The following is an 18,821-nucleotide window of genomic DNA, read 5'->3' on the forward strand; positions in this document are numbered from 1 at the left end:
GAAAAAGGATGGGAAAGTATTTTGCTTAACAGAGTACCCAACATAGACACTGAATTGCACAGAATATGTCTTCTGAATGTATGCACAAAAAATCACAGCTTCATGAAATTCTGCAGCTGAAATCTTTCTAACACACATCAGGGATGGAACAATTGCTCTGGTAAAGCATGATCTAATCCCAGCAGGGAGTGGAAAGGACACTAAACTAAGCCTTGCTTTTAATACTCTCTAGCCTATCCAGACAATGTCAGTGTAAGGAAAGGGTGACCTTTACGGTCACTTGCACATAAAACAATGACAAAAGGGGATTTCCAAAATTCCTTAGTCTTTTCATCAGGGGGTGGAGGGTTCCTGTTCCATCTAAAGGATGGAGCCACAACCATCCCTGTAAGTGCAATATCTGGAGAAAAATACTGACATATTAATCATGTTTGGTACATGAGAAAGAGAGCTCCTCAGGAAGGAATTTGGGTTAGGCAGAGACAGGAGGAAGGCAGCAAACAGAGACAAAAGGCCACACAGTTCACTAGTTCTCCAAGCAGATCTGATGCTGCTGGGAAAACCATTTTAACACATACAGGAACAGAGATAAACCTGCTCTATGCTCACAGGGAGGCTTTCTGACATGTATTAGTATTAAATTGAAGTCTTCTGATGATACAGATTCTTTCACTGGCTGATGCTGTTCTGCAAACCTTTCATAAATGGCCTAAACTGCATTTTCTGAACAAAGATACACGATCTCTCTATGCTGGAGTGCTTTCACCGTTTACTTTCAAGGGCAATATAGTAGGACCTGAATGCCTTAATTGAAGCAAGTACCTACAAACCACTGGAACCAAAGCTTAAGTTACTTTTTTTTTTTTTCACTTTCTTTCACCTGTCTGCTTCATAAATGCTACCTGCTGGACACTCTAATACCTTTAACTATTTCCTAAAGCCCAGCTAATTCTTGTTGCACTTGTAAAGGGCAGGACTGTTCAAGATTGGCTGGAGTCTGACAGTTAGGAGTCAGGATGTAGAGAGGGCTCAGGGAACAAATCATGTTCAGAAATGTGGGCAAAGAAGGCTAAACATCTATTTCTCTTTGGGAGCTGCAGAAAGTTAAGAATTATTACTGATACTTTGGCTCTATCAGTAGGACTTGTTACAGATGCTCTCCTCCATTAGGTTAAGACCCATCACAGGAAAATCTGCTTAAACAAAGGTGTGCCAAAGTAAGTGCATCGTGCAGCACCTCTCACGCGTTGGTAGCCTGGTCCCCCTGGAGCACAAACAGCAGGACAAAGGTTATTTCACTGCAGGCAGCAAGCCTTATGAGGGCTAGGGTATCAGAGCTGGACCAGCCAACAGGCTTGTGTGGTCCACAGATTGTCTTCTCCATGTTTTTTTTTTTGAAGGAAATGGGGTTACTCCCCTCTGAAACTCTCTACAAAGAATTCTCAGTGCACTTAGCAGCTTAAAATGATCCAAATTTATATTTAGCTCTATGCAAAATCTACTTTACTTTAGGCTGTTACCTGTAGACTCAGCCAAAAGCAGATCACTGACAAATTACCAAAGGCAAATCAAGAGGATATTAAGGAAGAGGGAAATCTAATCTAGCTCTAGCTCAAAAAACATTTGAATTACATAAGTGGAGGGGCAACAAAGAAGATGGTGATCCAAGGATGTAACCGAAGTCCCTGCCAATAGCTGTGCTGCACAAACGAGTGAGGAGAGAAGCCACTTCCACCAAGAGCCAGGCATGCCACCTCCCCTCAGACACACTCTCAAACGTACCACAATACTCCAGAGTCCTTCAGGTAATTACCACACTGCAGTCCTTTCACTCCATTCTCCCTTACCAGAAACATTACACGGTGACGGCAGCGCTTGGGCTGCTAGCTAGAGATTTTTCTCAGGAGATGAAACCTTCTCACTCTAATGGAGTGCAATCCATAGGGCTCTTTCTTTAGGGGCATGTATGTAATCTAACTTTCTGGATGGCACGTGGATAAAAATACCCACTCCAAAACACACCCACAAAACAAAAATAGCTATCAGTAAATGATAGATCCAATGCAGCCAAGATGATTAGGGGAGTTTAACCCACCATTTCAGCAAGTGCCAGTAACTTAGTAAAACTTAAAAGAAAAAGAAGCCAGACTTCATGAGTTCTAGAGAACAGTTTCACTAGTAAGAAACCATATGTCTACAGTTTCTAGGAAGGAGGATGTTGGTAAATTCTCTACATGCCATTGCTGTCCCCAGGCTAAATATATGACCTCTTATGTGATCTAGGGGTTGTGAGCAGTTAGCAACTGCATCTGAACTTTGTTCATAACACAAATGAAGCACTATAGTCATCTCACTATCACCTGCAGGTGAATATTTCAGTGAAAGCGAGTCTGGGATTGGATTTTTTTTCACATTCCTGATTTGGGAAAAAGACAGTTAAGAAATCCCAGAGAATAAGACATTCCCTTTCAGCACCTACTACATCCCATCCCTCCGCCCCTGCTCCCCTCCCCTCTTTCAACCAAAGACTCATTATTCCTTCTTTTCCTGTTGAAAAGCCACCGATTAAGTGACCTACAGCACATCTGGACTACATTAGGACATTATTTGATTAAGACATTCATCACTTGCCCTTTCAGCAAGTGGAGAATCAAGATAATGGTGGGGTAAAATGATGCAAATGGGACGGGCTATTCCTGCTCGAACTGCTGCTTGAGAAGTCTGATTGCTCCAGCCCCTTGGCTGTGGGTTTCCTTTTTCCTTAATTGCAGAAAAGTTAAGTAAATGTTGGTTTATTTATTTAATGTTTGGCAGGATCACTGTAGTCAAGGGAGCTGTTATATAAAGGGTTGCTGTCATCTGCACTTCTCAGGCAGTTTGCTATCTGGTAGGAAATGCTTGCTTGGAGGTCTTTCAAACAGACGTGGAAAGGCTCCCCCTTGAGCTGCAAGCAGCACCTCACGTTTCTGTATGGATGTATGACATGCTCTCAGTCAGGCTGTGTTAGAGGAGAGGGCAGCCAGACAAAAATGGTTTAACCAGATCAGCCCAAAGGAGCGTTGTTTGTTAGGCTGCTGTACAAACCACGTCTGCTTTCACTATCTGAAGAGACTGCATGAGACTTGGCTACGGATTCATTGCATGTAAAACCAAAAGCACATTCCAGAAAAAAGGATCAAGCCGCCTTGGCTTTTACCCTAAAATACCCCTTCTCCTTTCTTGCGTGGAAGCTTAAGACTGTGCTGTCAGGGAGCAGGCACAGAGGCACCACCTGAGTGCCACAGCCTGCACCAAGCATTGCAGAAGCCAAGTGGCTGCTCGCGGCACCGTGCTTTACTTCCTCCAGTGCTGAACAACCAGATGTTGAGGCTGAACAGACACCCTTATCATCTTGAAGTTCATTTTGCACTGGTAAGGAGGATAACACACCTGAGCAGTGAGCAGCACACCCCTGGAACAACCAAAGGATTCAACTGAAAGATTTTGCTGGCACTGTCTAAAGAACACCGACTCTGAACGTGGGGATGTTTTTTCTGGTTATCACATGCACACAAAATGTATAAAACAGCATTTTTAACCTCCAGAACCAATATTCTACAGTATTGAGCATAAATAGAAAGTTGCAAACTTCAGAAAGCTCTGCCTAGTGTTACAATGAGCAGACCGGCCACAGAGCAGTGAATTCCACAGCGATCACAGGAAAAAGTGACTGATTTCAAACATGCCTCCCTCTCTGAAATGATAAAGGTGCAATGAAGACACAAGCCACAGGTCAGAAATCTTAGCTTACCCCTTCTCTCTCCCTTTCTGTTCCTGCAAACTCTGAAGCAAAACCAAAAAATGCCGTTTTCCACAGGAGCCTCCACTATTTTTGGCTCATTAGGTCAAATTCCTTCTCCAGCGGGCTGGTTTCAGGGCTGTGACGCTATAAGCTGAGGGAGGGCTGGCTTCAGAAAACCAGGCAGCCCACACCCTCAGCCCATTCACACAAAGAGGCTGTATTGGGAGGAAAACGCCCGTTCCGGCTGCTCGGGAAGAGGAGACTTCACTCAGCTGGCAGCAGCAGCAGAACCAGGGACCTGCTTCTAGCTAGCACAAGCAGGGATTTATATACATTTTTATTATTTTTTTTTCTTTATTTTATTTTGCAGGGGGGAGAGGCACAATCGCCAACACAGTGTGTGGCTGGCTGTGTACTGGAAAGGAGCAATTACACGAACGGCTGCTGTGCAAGACATGAGCTCCATGCAGCAATTAACAGCTGTTTTTACCTGTGAGGAAAAAGGAAAGGATAGACTGCTCTTTCCATGGGAGGGGCTTGAACACGAGCTGAAATGCTTAGGGCATGTTGGGTAACCTCCTGCTTCAGGAGACCCAGACCAGGGCATGGTCTCTGCGCTTGCAGGAAATGTGTCAGTCACATGTAAAACATGAGAAGATAGGAACATTAAAAAAAAAAACAGAAGGGAGGGTGGCTGGGAAAAAAACACACACAGTGTTTCCTACAGCACCATACTTGTTCACTGCCACTGCCTGTGGGCTATGACATTTGGGTACCCCTGGATTAGCTTTCCTGGAGGTTTGATAGCTAACACTAAAAAGCTGAGCTGTGATGACCATGCACTCTCTGAGACCTTGGGTTTAGGTGGCCTGAATTTAGGGTGACTTTACATATTTTACTATAGATGATGATGATTCCGGCTGCTTCTGTTCTTCTGCCTGTTGCTTTGCTGCTTTGTTTAGAAGAAAAATCTAAGCATGCATTTAAATCTGGGCAGGTTTGAAGAAACATACTGATGCATCTTGCATGCTTCTGTGTAGTTGGAAAATATTTGGCCAGCCGGGGTTTTGGTGCTGGTGGTGCCACAGCAGCTGAAAACAAGCTGGAGGTTGTGCTGGATGTAAGCACAGCTACTGGTCACATCTGACCTGGGGCATCAGCAGAGGGAGGGCACAGGCATCCTCTACGAACAGTGATCAAACCCAACAGCACTGCTGTTTTTTGTACATGAACCCTTGAAGGTGGTGGTAGCTCACTTCACCTGACTCCTGGCCACCTCCCTGAGCCACGCTAAGTGAGGCAAATCTCAACAGTTTTAAAATGGGTAGGTAAGATACTTCTTGTCAGTTGTTGAATAAATCGATGAGAACAGAAGGGAAATAAGGTACTCACAGAAAAAGAAAGAAAAGGCCCATTTTCACTCAACATGCTTGTCACAAAACAAAACTAAGAGTGGCTATAGTGGAGCCTTAAAGAGAAAAGAAATACGGCCTAATTTCCATACAGACTATCCAAGAATTCTAGAGAATGAGGAGGGACAGATACCTCAGAGAGAAATTCAATATTGTGTTAAACTAAATGGATTCTTAATGCATTTTCTACATCTCCTTATTGATTAAGTACAAAGTTCAAGTAACCCTGCTCCACCTGTAGTCACTGAAGGAACAGAAGATCACGGAGTGCTTATCTTATGTGCTCTTCATGCCACAGACCAGCTAAAGCCCCGGATGCCCTGGAGGCCAGTGGAGGCCAGGGCTGTAACTGGTAGTGCAGTTTCAGGTGTGCAGGAGATGGTGCTCAAGTCACTTGTTTGCTACAGGCTCACAGGAACTGCCCACTGGACAAGTGGATGCTCGGTTTTCATTGAAATCTACAAGAGCTGTGCTTGGAAATTGATTTTTTTTTTTTTTTAAAGCACCTGCTTCTCATTCCAGTTAGTTTTGGAAAACAAGAATAACATTACCTGACTATACTATTATGATGCAAAAATGAAGTGGGTTATTGATAATGAAGTAGCTTAGTAGCTAAGGCAGCAGATGCACCCTGTCCAACTCTTTCTGCTACAACTGGCCTCAAAGCAAATAAACAACCAACCCTTTTTTTCGCCCTCTAGAATTCATACCCACCTCTCCTGCAGACTTTAAATAAGTTGGGTTTTGGAGGTTTTATTTCCCTAAAGCTCTAGTCCCCTCCATTAAAACCTGAAGTTTCTTCTAAAAAATACTTCTCTTGGTTGCAGTGAAAAGCCTGAACAGAATCTTGAAATGGCTGAATGGTCAGGAAATAAATAAAAATACCAGAAGTGTATCTCAAAGTGGTCCAAGAACACTTTAAAGTGATCCCTCCTAACTTGATGTGCAAAGAGTCTTGACACATCTTTGTTTTTAGCCACCCTTCCTAAACAGTTATGCACTGTGCATCCCTGGTTCCTTTACATCTCTGTACCAAAAGGAAGAAAGTGAATGTAGACTGAAAGGCAACAAAAACTGTATGAGCATTCATGAACAATCAGCACATATTGTCTTCTGGAGTCATCAAGATTACAAATGACAGAGTGAGGCTGGCCCCAGCACCTGCAAAAAAAGGAGCAGCACACTGGGATCTTATCGTCACACTGCAACGCCACCTGGGTGCAAACAATAGTCTTCAAGCCTGTGCTACAAAACGTGTTGTGTGTTGCTTTTCTTTTAGTACGATCAATTTCTATTCCAGTGAAATCTCTCTTATTAGGACACTCCTGCATAACTGTGCAGGAAGGGTGGCTAAAAGTGATTGTGTCTTATGAAGTATTTCTCATTCATTAGCATAGATTTAGAATAATTAATGTTGAATATGTATTAAACTAGCCAAAAGTTAAAAGATCCTATGAATTACTGTACTACTACTAAAAAAATATATATATATATCAAAGTGATTTACCTGTTTCAGGCCTCTAAATCTCCCAAATTTGCAGCAAGTGCATATTAAAGCTGTACCTGTATCTGTATCTGTATCTGTTTATATATAAAGCTAGTGTGAGGTAGGCAGCTCCTATTTTTGGCTAGAGATCTGAGGATGCTCCAGTCTGAAGCCAAATGTGTCTCTCAGAATGGCAGCTCATGTCTAGTTTCAGTGCTGAATTAAACTTTTCAATAAGAAGGGCTAAAAGAAGCTGGAAAAGCACTGGCTGCATGACTGCCTGTCTGTGCCAGGGGACACCTGTACAGGCAACAAAAAGGCCTCAGCAGGAGTTCAACCAAAGACAAGGATGCAGGTGGCACCAGGGTTACTGCATGGACCTCAGAACTTCTTACAGTTTTCTTTAGCTCAAAACAGCTCTCACTGGTGAAGGTATGTGATGAAGTGCTGTTTGTGGGGCACAGCACATGCAACAGCTGTGTCTGGAAGAAGTTACCTCAGGTTTTAGCTGCCAGTTGCAAATTGTGGTTATGGCTAAACAAAGCAGTCACTGAATTTTTATAAAATGTGGCAGAAACAGGGGTTTACTGTGTTATACCTCATGATTAAGCATTAGCAACTGAATTCAAGATATGCAGTAGTGGATGAAAAACCAAATAATAAAAGTGTTCACTTTCCTCACTCTGTACTAACCATCTTTTCACAACACGAATCCCTTTAGACCAAGTGTTATCTCTCTCCTCTGTAACTCTGCAAATTGGCCTGCACACGAAGGAAGGTCTTAAGGGACCAGAGTCACCGATTCACTCATTATCTTCGGACTTTATTATCTCCACAGATCTGCCCGAGCCAAATTTAGCTGGGACTGTAAAATGGAAAGTGCCCCACATCGTGAGTTGTGGGAACCAGCAGTGGTGCTTGAGCATGCAGCTGACAGCAATTGCTTAACGTCCTAAGGATCTCCTTCACACTTTTAACAACTCCTCCACAAATCTACCTCACCAACCTGGCCGAGAAATAAACAATGGGTGGTGAAGGTCAGAGAAATCTAAGAAATCCAGTGTAAAACAGCAGAGATAAAAGCAATATGGAAAAAGCTTTCTAGTTTGATGTCAGCCCTGTCACAGACTGGTTCTGTGGTCTTTGTTTTTTTCAGCTAATTGCTCCATCCTTCAGGACTACCACATTAAATAACAGTGTGGTACTACTCCCTCCTCTGCCTCCCAGTCCCAGAGTAGGGGCTGAGAGGCAAACGCCAGCACCAACCAGCCTTCTGGATTTGTGCATTTCTGGGCTTGTGCCTAGAGCCAGATCTAAGAACCCAAATTAAGGGCACACATGTCACTGCATCTAACTCGCACGTCCAACTTCTCCACATGACCTCACGAGGTGTGGCGGGGTGCAGCAAGCAGAGATCAGGAAAGGGGAGACAGCTTTCTGTGCAGGTGACAATCCACCCCTGATTCTGGCCTGCTCGTGAGCTGATTTTCGGTTTTTGGCAGTGTACCTGCTTACAGCAGCCAAGGAAGCCAACCTGACAGAAGACTTTCTTGTCTCTTGTAATAAATATATAAAAAAACTTCTAAAAAATAAGGAGTTTTCTTGGATATTTCCTAATGTTCCAGTAGCAAGTTTATAACCGACAATTAGAAAGAATTTAATCTGGTGAGCAATCTTAATTGTTCTTCCTCCTCGAGATGCGGAAATCACACGCTTTAAACCCAAAGGCCACTTCTATTTATTTTATGAGAACAAATTGGCTCTGTCAGTTTAATTTCCCCTGGTGCTGTAACCAGGCCTGCTGTTCTTCTTACAAAGAAAACCAGAATCAGGCAGAAATAAAACCAATTTCTGAGGACAGGCAGCAAGGACAGCTCGCTCGCTTTCTGAAACTCTCCTTCCCAGCACAGCCCCCTCCATAGGCACCCATACTTCAGACAAATGCAGCAGTGGGGACAGCTGAATAGCCGCTCAGAATGAATTATCCAAGAATGGCCACCAAGATAAACTTCTGAGAGGAAGCTGCCATGCCCTGATAGGAGCATGTGGGGCTCTTGCTTTTCACCAGTGCTTGGCGTGCTCTGCGCGTCCTGAGCTGAGGGGGTGCCTTGCTGCTGCCCAGCTCCACAGGTGGAGAAACCAGCACCAGGCTTTGTCCTTGCTTGCTTTTGGGAACCCGTCTTCTTCTGATGGAGGAAGGCTCAAGCATCTTCTGAAAGAAATCTCTGCTGCATACTCACACTTGTGTGAGCATACACTCCTGCTGGCAGCCACACTGTATAGTATGAGTAGGACTTGCGCATCCAAAACATTTTTACTATGGGGAAAAAAAATGAATTTGTGCTCAAACCAACCCAAGGAATACCTGGAGGCTCTCTCCTGATGTTACTTGGATTGAAACTCATTTCCAAGGGCTAAAAATGTGTGCTTCCTTCTCATTTCCCATGCTGAACAGGTAAAACTTCTTAAAAGATGTATGCACGACTGACTGCCCTAAAAACTGGGTCTTGGGGGCATTATCAATTCAGAGAGAAAGCAGCACGTGCTGTGGTTTCTACTCCTAGCACAGCACATGTAAAATACCTTGTCAAAAATACTGAAGCCAGAGATATAAATGCCAATCAGTCAACAGTGTAAAGTTTCATGAAAAGATGATATCTTAAAAAACTAGTTAAGAAGGTCATACAGCATTGCACCTACTGAGTTGTGCTTCTCATATATTTACAGTAAATATTTGGCTGTTCATCTGTGTCCACTTTTGCAAGCAAATAAGGAATTGGAAACAATACATTACTTATATTTGCTGAAAGGCATATAGAGAGGGAAAGACTTTATCTCCGCCCTTGTCTTTTCAGTTCCTCTCAAAATTGCTGGCTTATCTATACACTTTTGCTGTGGGTGCTGAGGTAGGTGAAAACTACCCAAGTTGTGACATTGGTGCAACCACTCCCACCCAGTGCCATCCTTACGGCCATATACCACAGCCGCGTCACCATAAACCTCTCACCTCCACTTATCGGAGGTTTTTAAGGCTCAAGCTTGTCTCAGCACCCCTCACTGGAGAAGTAAGTGAGCAGCTCAGTTTTTGCTTTGTGATAAAGGTGAAGTAATTCAAGTTGGCTTCATCCATGCTCTTTTCTCCATACTTTTGAAACCATCTTCAGCTGCTTCGTGCTACCCTGTGTCAGGTGGACACCCAAGGGGTAACTGGGCATTCCTTCATCTGCTGCCCTATGGAAAATGTGCTGTGCAGGCTCTTGTCTCTCTGTGAACACACAGTGATTTGAAGAAACTTCCCCAGGACTGGTTTTAAATATTGTTAGCACTTCAGATGACCCATCACCCTACATGCTGAGGCTGTTCCTCAAACCAGCAAAAAATAAAAGGTGGAAAAATACAAGGAAAAAAAAGAAAAAAGTTAAGAGCAGGCCACTTATTGTAGTAGCAAGGAATGTGTGCACAGAGTTTATTTTGATTTGTTTAGATAAGGTGGCTGGAAACAAAGATCCTTATAATACTGAAAAAGCTAGCAGAAAAATGTTTGTTTTAAAACAGAACAAAATGTTTAGGTAACTCCCAGCCTTGCATATCAGTTATGCCTGTTGATTTCCATTCATTTAGTCTAAATCTGAGCATTTTAACTCTGGTGCCATTACACATCTGGCACAGGCAAAGCAGAGAAGACAGTTCAGGGTTACAAGAGTTATCATTTCTTCAGCAGAGCCAAAACTTGTTCAATGTTTGCAGAAAAGCTACTGAATTAAGAGGGAGCTAGAGGTAGAAGTCAGAGTAAAAACCCTTCAGGCTGCCTGCAGGTTACCTGGGGTTTCAGAAGATGCATTTTGAAGTCAGGTATCAGGAGGCTCTCCCATTTAACACTGAATATGTTAAATAAAACAGACTCACAACAAGTTCCTCCAAGCATAACCTGAGAATCTGTGGGGTTGTTGCAGATGCAGGGATGGCTCAGCTTTGAGCAGTTTAGCTTTAACTAAATGTATGCAGAGAAAACTACAAAGGAGAAATCCCAGCAGTCTGGAAAGAGGAGACCACATGCCTGCAATCACAGCACTTAGTGCTATCTGCCACCCGTACCTGAGGGAGAGCAGTAAGAAGCACAGGCAAATTACCAATGTAAGTCGGGCATGACAAAACGATTACAGACCAAGAATCAACAATGAAGTATGTCAAATAGCTGCAAGCTTAATAAAAACGTGCATTGTTCAAGTCCTATTTACTGTTTCTTTTGATGAAACTATTCTTCTGTCCTTTCTTCTATGCCTAATATCGGCAAATATCAAAACACACAAAATTTTGTTCTCTTACTATTGATTCGTTTTCTTAATAGGGTAGCTCTTTTTATTAAGCAACAAGAGCAATAATAACATTGCAATGTGGCAGGGAAAAGAAGCTGTAGATTGCTTTTCCTCCACTATCTCCCTCCTCCCAAAAGCCCATAGCCCTGGCCTCTGCCATCACCAGTGCTGGCAGGGTTGGGAGGTCTGTGGGAATCCTGCACAGCAACAAGGTGATGCTGACTGGCTGACTGAGGCTAGTCGCATGAGTCCAGAATTCAAAAAACTGCATTTTCCTTGAAATACACCTGCATATCACGTAGGAGGAAGATGAAGGCTATTCCTGGTCTAAAAATCCAGCTTATGTTCCTTTCACTCAACCTTTCAGAAATCCATAATATTGCATTTCTATGAAAGGTGTGTGATGAGCAGAGGTAAGTAAGATGTTTGCTATTTGTAGCTTAAATCTTCAGCATATATCTCACTCAAGCACATGATGATGCCATCCAGCAAGACCCCAGATAAACAGATCAAGGTGTGCACTGTGCTGCTTATCAAATGGGTAAGAGCGTATCAGGAAATATTAAAGAATCCCTATGTACAAAGGAAACACAAACTTGCATTCCCTAGTTGCAGTGATTTTCTGGAATTTAAAGGCAGTTATTTAAAATTTTCCAACAGCACCTAACCAATAAGTTTGTGTCGAGATGCTGGCTTTTTGCCCTAGTCATTACAGACTTGTAAATGATGTCTGCTATAAAATTAAGCTACTTTCAATTGATGGCAGTATGCAAAAGGGTATAAATATGGTTACAGAATGACATCCTACACCTGGTGTTAACATTTAGTTAATTCTTCAATTAATTAATTAATGCAAATTTCTTTCTAAGCAGGTGAAACTGTGGCACATACGATGAATTCTGGGGATACAGGACCCTCCTGAAATTGGACTGCCTTCTGAGACAAGATTCAGCTATCAAAATGAACAGGAGAAAACAGGAGAGAGCTTGCCAACAGCAAATGCACTGAAAGAAGCACCATGTTCCACTATAAGCACACTCCTCCTGATGTAATAATATTTTCTTATTACAAAAAATGCCGGGTTGGAAACATCTGAACTGCCTTTCGCACTTTGGAGACCGAGGTGAAGAAGAATGCTGAAAGCGCATTTCCATGCTGGGGCAGAAAAGCCATACAAAGAAACTCCTGGGCACCACAAATTCTCCTAGGATCAGTCAGGAAAGCACACACTTGAAATTCATATAATCAGAAGAAAAGGCAGGATGCTCTGAAAGTCAGTCAGGGCAGATGCATATCACATGTTTCATCCTGAAGTGTATCTGAGATTATGGAAGTCGTGTGCATTTTAAAGGAAAAATCAATTGAAATAAAAGATGTGTAATACCAAAATCTTATTAAAGAGAGGGCTTTGAAGACAAAAAAAACCTGCAGATATCTTTTATTTGGTGCTAAATGATTAATTCATTGAATATGTCGGAGAGATTATTTTTTATTAGGTAAGTGTGTTACATCATTTCTTGATGCAAATTTATTTCTCCTCATTTGAGGACTGATGGAGAAAAGCTCTCTGTAAATCTGAACTCTTGTGTGGAATGGAGAGAGCTTACAGCACTGTTTCTAATACCCTGCTGGACTGTGTTACCACATTTGTCAGTTTATTTTCACAGGACATTATGTCACGAAGAAATGGTCTCACTGAATTCAGCTTGGAAATGCTCCCTCTCTGATGCCTATTTGATTGAAACTGGAAATCAGGGGATTTTGGCCTTATATAGACAGAGAAGCTCCTTTAATATGATACATCACAAAGTGTCATGATTGCAATTTGCAGGATCCTGCAAATGCAGTTGCAGCAGCCTACATGCCTAGAAGCAAAAAATGAGGAAAAATGGCTCCATGGCAGGGGACTGGCAGAGACCTTTTCTGCTCAGTCGCTGCCTCGTGGAGACTGCAGAACTGCGAATAATGACCACCCACATCAACGTGCCCACAGTTTCTCCTTTCTGAGTTTTTCCACAACGTTTTCTCTTCCTCATACTGGTCTTGGTTTTCCCTCCAGCTTTCTCTACTCTGACAGCTGTCCTTCTTCCCCCTCTGGTTTCCTCCATCCACCATCTGCTCGTGTCTTGGTGTAAGAGCTCGTGAGCAGTGTATCGAGCCACATTCTTTCCGTGTAGCATCCTGCAGTGGCGTGATTGCTGTGGATTGGGCCAGTTCATCCTGCTTCTGCACGAGCTGACTTCTGCTGAGATTCTGTGTACAGATCCCACTCAGAAGGCAACAGTGGAACACAGCTCGTAAACTGCCCAGCAGTCCTCCTGGTTTGCATTTTCAAGAGTACAGCTACAATCTGGGGTAATATGTTGGTCTCTAAACCAGTGTGCTGTCTCACACTCTAGGCGAACATCAGCGCCGAGACATTTGTTTTTAATTCCATCCTCATATTACAACAATAGAGACAACAACAATAAAATCAACCCATAACGATTTCTTGGGCTCAGCCCAGCTGCTAAGAAAATTAAGGCTCTTAACAACGTGACGGCTGCAGGGTTTTGGGAAGCAATTGGAAATACTAGACTAGGCCATGTGTCCCGTCTGCAGCTGCCTGCTCCACTACTGTGGGGCCAGAGGATGACCGAAGCAGACCATCATCTTGGGCATCAAGGCATGTGCCCACGTAGGCTATGCCATTGTAGGTCTGGGGAAGGCTGCCCAAGTCGGAGCATTTCCCCACCCTGTATTAATGTGATTAATGAATGTGAGTCTGCACAGAGGCAGCATGGGATGGCACTGTGATTTCGCGTGTTAAAGGATGCAATCTGGAAAGAGTAGGAATAGCAAGACACCTGTACAGCCCATCTGCATTTCTTTCCCATTGCAGGGATGATGGACAGAACATCTGATGTTTCCCAAGTTCCCCATTCAAAGACCTCAAACCACACAGCAGGCACTCAGGTGCTTCACGACTATCCTGGAAATTATCTCCATTTTACAGAACCACCTCAATCTACCTTTTTAAAAATCCCTGCCAACCCCGGGAGACCACCTCCCTGCATTTTACCAAGATCGTGGATGTTCTGCCCCTGATTAAGGGGCTGAATAAAGCTACCACCAAGCAACCTAAACAACCTGGAACAACCTAAAGCTGCACCTGAGATGCCAGAAAGGCTCTGAGACGTCTCTGCTCCATTCTGGCTGGGTTCTGCTGGTGAACAGCTTTATGCCACCTCCTCCTTTTCCTCCAGGGCAACAAATATTCTCTGTATTAGGGTAAACATTGCCATTGGAGGAGGGAAACACTCCACTCATGCCTCTGTTCTTAGATCAGTGGTCTAGCACCAAACTCTGACAAAATTTGTGTATTTTGGAGCCTTCCACTTTCCTGCATACAGCAAATTGTAAGGACAGCAAGGATGACTGTCAGAAAAATGCAGTTCAGTGCTTAGGAGAAACTTCTCATGGTAGCACAGTATTTTAGAACAACGCTGTACAGGTTTCAAGTAAAGCACAGAGACAGTGTGGTCTAGAGATATTCTGCTCAGGTTTTGCTTTTCATTGCTTTTGCCTAAGGATGGCATCTAGTCTAGAAGGCCCTACTAGAAAGAAAAAACATCTATATTACTCAATAAACATGTTAATGAATGTTTTAAAGATGCTGTCCGCAGTGCATGTGCTAGTCCCTAGCGTCTATTTTCCTCCCCATCAGTCAGTTTTTAATGTCTCTTTGGCACATTGTGCCCAAGAGAGGAAAACAAATGCCTGTGCTGGCATCAGTCCTTGCTGAGGCTGTGTTGTCCCTTACTGGGCTGCCCCAGTTCCCTCAACAGGTGAGCAGATACCCACATGTAAGTGCAACAGCTTCGTCCTTGTGGGCTCCACAGCGTTCATGGCAACATCTGCCTTGGAAAGATCATAACTTTAGATGAAGTATTAAATTCACTTTGTTTCTCATTGCCTCTTTTTTGATCAGCTGGGTAGCAAATGGGGGAGTCAGACTGCAAACCTTGGCTGTGTGCTTGTGTGGAGGAGCAGCCTCCGGGCTGGGGCAGAGGCAGCTGCCAGCTGAAGCAGCCAAGCTTGCCCCTGGCACCCTGCCTGCAGGTCCCAAAAAATGCATAAGCACCTGTCTCACTTCACTGCCCTAGGTGGCTTGCTGGGAGGTTAGGAACTTAGCACACTGGAGAAAAATACAAGCAGACTTTCACACAACAAAAAGAGTAAATGCAGCTTTTTTTTTTTTTTTTTTTTTTTTTTTTTTTCTTAGAAATGACAGTTAGCTTTGGTGGTTTCCTTTCCTGATTGACAGGTTAACAAGAACTTGGTTGTTCAGAAAGGGGCTATTATGAGGGGAATAAACACACATTTTCTTTCTTTTTTTCTAATGTTATGCAACTCACTAATTGACAGACTGTGGAGTAGAATGTGCTCTATCAGCTGAATATCCTTTATCAAAATTGACACATTCAGAGTAAGGCAAGGACCTAAATTAGTTACAAAAACTAGAAAAATAAATACAATGGCTAATCTTAGAACTCAATTTATATTGCTTGTGACTTAAAGCTGGAAGACCTCATCATGTGAGATGTTCAAGCTATAAATAAACTTAAGTTTAGAACAAACGAACATTTTTTACATGCAGGACTTAATGCATTACAGTTTTCTGGCAGAATCAAAAACAACACCAGACCGACACCATGTCTCATTTTTAATGGAAAAACAAGCCAGTAGAACAAACCTCCAAAAAAGGAAATCTCTAATCTACGAGTGAGAGTATCCAAGCGTGTCTCCAACTCTTCTGATTCAGTTTAACGAGAGAGGAAACCAGGCCACCAGAAGTTTACAGACTAATGCAATTACAGAGTGGCTCAATGAGTGCTGATTTGTCTGTTATCTACGATATAGCATAAAGCTATGCTAACACATCTTGTTCTCCTTGCACAACACTGAATTCTCACCAATGAATTAATCAGAATGGGTGCTTTTCAGAGGGTAAGTAGCCATCAGTTGCTGGAAAACATATGAATGACCATTTCTTACAGCTATTTTTAAGATCCATTAACTAACCGAATAATTGGATTTACCTATAAATAACAATGCATTTTCATCAGATGGTGTTTAACATTTCTTACATCACAGGTGAAAAAAAAAAAAAAGAATCCTCTTAGTAGTTCTAATATTAAAAGGCAAATAAAATTAAGGTCGTAATCATAGCACCCCTTCAAAATTACCATGAAATTTCAACAATTCTGTGAAGACAAGGGTACAAATGTACCATTATGAAACCACTCACTGAAAAAAGCCACTTGAAGACAACCAAGTTGTTTTGCTGTTTGCCAGTAGGATGAACGTGGGAAACAGCCTCCCTTCTGGAGTGGTGAGCGGCAGCTTGCACATGGACAGCAGTGGAGAGCTGGACCAGCTCCAGATGTATTGAAAGCAGAGATCATTGCTTTTTGGAACCACAAGCACAGCAGACCAGGCCCTTAAAACAAAAATGCTGGAACCCTCGTGCTTAAAGTTAAACTCCCAAATTCACATCCTGCCACCTTAAAAAGCAGTTTTGAGGTCTGAGGCATCTACACCTAACTGGTATGCATGCAATCAGATTTAAATGCTGAATTTCAGGTGGTCATCTCTACAAGTTTTATGGGTGTTTGTCAAGATCCCACCCAAGATCAAAATAAGTTCCAGAAAGCCAGTCTAATCACTGGCATAGCTTGTAATGTCAAATAATTTGACTTTTGGACAGGAAAGGTGTACCGTGCTACTTAATATTTAGTACCTCCTCAAGAAAAGATGAAAATTTACAAAAGCTACGGGTACTACTTCATTGTGTACTGGTGATGGCTGAATGTAAAACATCCCCACAACAGTCCAGAGGCCGACACTTTTCTGAACCAAGGACGACAGCTATATTCAGTTTGTTGACTAGGAGAGGAAGCATGGACACAGAGTGCTCTCATTCCACCCAGACATGGTTCTCATAGCACCCTGCTACACTACTCTATGGGTACCCTATTGCCTGGATACAGCCTCTAACTTTGGACGTACGCAAAGAAGTATTTCATTTAGTGTCAGCCAATAACTTCCAAAACCACATCTGGACAGAGGTTTGCTGAGGAAGCGAGCTAAGCAGAATTTACCCAAAGGCAAATTAGGTCTTCATTTAGGGAACTGCTGCCTTCTGAATGTCTCAGCAACTGACTAAGCAACAACTTTGCTAATGTACTTATCAGTGCATTAGCACTGACATCTCTTCTTACCAATTAGTGTGGTCCCAAAAGGATAAAGAAAAGATCAGAGGTTGGTGAGGTGATATGACATCTAGCTCTGCAGAAAGCTCTGCAGAAACATGCGGTTCATTTAGGGGTATTCAAAGTCCAGTTAGCCCAGACTCCTGCCTATATGTAGCATCCTGCCACCACTCTGTTTCATACACAGAAACCTCATTCTTGGGTTTGGCAGAAATTCTGTTTAGGGCTCATAACAGGCTGCAGTCCGCCTGGTTGGTGGGTTTGCCTCTAAACTGCAGTGAGGCGTGCGTGTGACTGCTGTCAGTAACGTACTGCTTGAGCAAGACACCAGTTTTCCTGGAAGACCTATGATTGTCACAAATTTCATGATGACAACAAATTACAATTCTGTGGTGTAAACTATAATGCAAATATAGCCCCAACTGTGCCAAAACCACACAGAACTCCAAACAAGACACCTCACCTTGACCACTTCATCAGGAAATATGATTAATGCTCAGAAGAGCTCTCATAACGCTCTATCCAGAGCTAATCAAAGGAGATCCAGCATCTCTTACTGTACATGTATGTAGCCATGAAACAGAGGTGGATACATGAACGTAGGGTACAATGCCAGTGGACAAGAAGGTGAAAGCAGTATGGATGAAAAGCAGAGGCCATGCAAGCACCATCAGCTATTCTCAGCCACAGGCACAAGTGTGTAAACATCAGAGCAATAGTGAGACTTGAAAGAACACACTGAGCAGGTTTCTTTGATTGTTAGACAGTAATTAATGCCATATATCAGAACTTCTCCAAACCCCATGAGTTTGCAAAAAAATAAGTAATTGCTCTTCAGATAAAGCTGCCAGCTCCTCAGTGGAGAAATGAGTATGAGACTTTTCTGTCTGCACTGGGGAATGTTCAGGGAGACCAAGAGCAAAACAGTGCCTATCTTCTAGCAGGAAACTGTTAGCTGTGAGTGTAATTAATGAAGGGAACAATTTAATCCACACTGTGATGAATGCTCCCTTGCTGGACATGTGGAATCAAAACTGGATGTTTTTCTAAAAGATAAGCTCTAATCCAAACAGAAGGCAGTTTAGGGAAATCCAGTGGTCTATGTCACAATGCTGGTCATAACATGTGACCACAGCTGACTCTAAAAACCTTATAACCCTTGAATATAATGAATCACGAATACCAACAGTGCTGTTCCTTCCTCCAATGAAGTGTCTGGCGATATGGTGCCTGGATGTGGGTGGGTTATGATTAACGACACATTCTACCGTGACTTTGCTCAAGAACTGTTTTCCCTGATGATTACTATGGCTTGGATAACATTTTCTTCCAGGAATTATGACAAAAAATTGACTTCAGCAAAAGCTCCATTTTTTGTCCATAAGTTCAGGTATTACTTTACTTTCCCATCACAAGATGAGCAAGGGTCTTCTAATGGGAACTGAATCCAGGTTTTAATTAGCATGAGCTTATACCAAAATGGGCCCAGAGGAAATTATGAACACATCATCAGAATCTGGTTCTTATTACTGCCAGAAAATGGCAGTGAAGTTATACAGATGCATGCTAAAA

General features: G+C 42.8%; 1 protein-coding gene across 12 annotated transcripts in view; it reads right to left on the minus strand.

Annotated features, from left to right (window-relative positions):
- Positions 1-18,821, minus strand: part of PALM2AKAP2 (PALM2 and AKAP2 fusion) — a 262,326-nt gene that overhangs the window by 28,376 nt on the left and 215,129 nt on the right. The window contains exon 1 of one of the 12 annotated variants that reach the window (XM_084504521.1): positions 3,791-3,915. The exons of the other annotated variants lie outside the window; for them this stretch is intronic. The gene's annotated coding sequence lies outside the window, so the exon portion shown is untranslated. Of the gene's footprint in view, positions 1-3,790; positions 3,916-18,821 lie in introns of those variants that run through there. 12 annotated transcript variants of the gene reach the window in all.

Source organism: Aythya ferina (genome assembly GCF_964211825.1).
Source record: "Aythya ferina genome assembly, chromosome: Z".
Classification (NCBI taxonomy): domain Eukaryota; kingdom Metazoa; phylum Chordata; class Aves; order Anseriformes; family Anatidae; genus Aythya; species Aythya ferina.